Genomic DNA, 2047 nt, shown 5'->3' with positions numbered 1-2047 from the left:
CTACAAAGGCAAGAAGTGACTGGCTTACAAGCTTTCAAGAGGGAACCTAGAACCAGAGGGCCTGGAGAAAAGTAGAATCTCCAGTGAGTAGTATTCAATCTGTCTAGGTGGTGCTGATGCAATGAAATCCAGATAGGTCTCTTGTGATACAATAGTGAATAATTGTTATCAGGACTGCCTGTGAGGGTTGGAAATGTAAAGGTAGACATTTTATAACAAGGAGGGGAGTGATTAACTTTTCAGTCTAGGAGCGGAGGTCCCTGGGACTTGTCAAGGGAGAGGAGCAGAGAGCGGGACCCTACCCAGAGAGGCAATCATGCCTGAAATGGAGCCAAAGATGATGATGTGGAGCGATGGAGCAGCTGGAGACTTTAGATCCAAAGAGAGAGAGCGACTGTGTGCTGAAGACCTGAGGGGCACGGGGGAAGGATTGCATGGAGAGGATTGTAACCATGGCAATGAGATGATATACGATGGAATGAATGTAAAAGTAATATTCTCCCATGTAAACTATCACATAATTCACAATAAATCATTAAAACAAACAAAAACAAAACAAACAAACAAACAAACAAACAAAAAAACAGCAGTGCAAAACAGCCACAATCAGCCCTGAAGTGTTAATCACTAAGAAAAAGTCTTGACATTGGCTACCCAAAATGGGGGGGCACTACAAAGGCAAGAAGTGATTGGTTTACAAGCTTTCAAGAGGGAACGTAGATCCAGAGGGCATGGAGGAAGGTAGAATCTCCACTGAGTAGTATCCAATCTGTGGGGCTGATGAAATGAAATGTGGATAGGTCTCTGGTGATACAATAGTGAATAATTGTTATCAGGACTGATTGTGAGGGTTGACATTTTGTAGCAAGGAAGGGAGTGACTAACTTTTCAGTCTAGAAGCAGAGGTCCCTGGGATTATCAAGGGAGGATAGCGGAGAGCGAGACCCTACCCAGAGAAGCAGTGATGCCTGAGATGGAGGCAGAGATGATGGCATGGAGAGATGGAGCAGTTGGGGATTTAGACACAGAGAGGGAGAGGGGCTGTGTGCTGACGACCAGGGGGCAGTCTTGTAGTATATACCCTTCGGTTGGTTGATGATGCATGGAGGGGATTGTAACCATGGCAATGACAGGATGAATGTAAAACTAATGTTCTCCCATGTAAACTATCACATAATTCACAATAAAATATTAAAAGAAAAGAAAAAGTGCTGAATGAGGTTTTGGAGTGGGAGAGAGACAGGCCAAATAGGAGACAGGCCAAAATAGGAAACAGGCCAAAATTAAATCCTGAGTTACTTCATAATGACCAAAAGATTTCCATTTTTATTCCATCAATTCCTGGTGCCTTGTTCTTTGCCAATTCCTTCAATACACCTTGGACTTCCTCCTTCAGTATCATTGGCTCTTGATCATATACTATCTCTTGAAACGGTTGAATATTACTATTTCCTTTTGGTACGGTAACTCTGTATTTCTTCCATCTTCTCTTGATGCATTGTGCATCATTCAATAATTTGCCCAGAGAATCTTTCAATAACGAAAAGTCAAGACTTGATTTTTTTTTTTTTTTTTTTTAGTTTCCCCAGCTTGAGAAATGTTGCATGTGTTCTTCCTTTTTGGTTTTCTGATTCCAAATCTTTGCATATTGTGTTGTAATATTTAGCTTTAGCTTCTCGAGCTGATCTTTGAAATTTCTATTCAACTCTAGTACCTCCTCATTTCTTCCATTTGCTTTAGCATCTCTATGCTGGAGAGCAAGTTTCAGTGTCCATATTAACCTTTTCCTTCTTTCTTGTCTTCTTAATGACTTTTTCCTTTCTTCATGTATGATGTTCTTAATGTCATCCCACCATTCTTCTGCTCTTTGGTCTTTAGTGTTTAATGTATCAAATCTGTTCTTCAGATGATCTCTAAATTCAGGTGGGATATATTCAAGGTCATATTTTGGTCCTTGTGGACTTGTTTTCATTTTCTTCAGCTTCAGTTTGAATTTGCATATGAGTAATTGATGGTCTGTTCCACAGTCTGCCCCTGGCCTTGTTTC

The sequence above is a fragment of the Chrysochloris asiatica genome, unplaced genomic scaffold (genome assembly GCF_000296735.1).
Source record: "Chrysochloris asiatica unplaced genomic scaffold, ChrAsi1.0 scaffold00118, whole genome shotgun sequence".
Lineage (NCBI taxonomy): Eukaryota > Metazoa > Chordata > Mammalia > Afrosoricida > Chrysochloridae > Chrysochloris > Chrysochloris asiatica.
Note: the sequence above shows the minus strand (reverse complement) of the source record.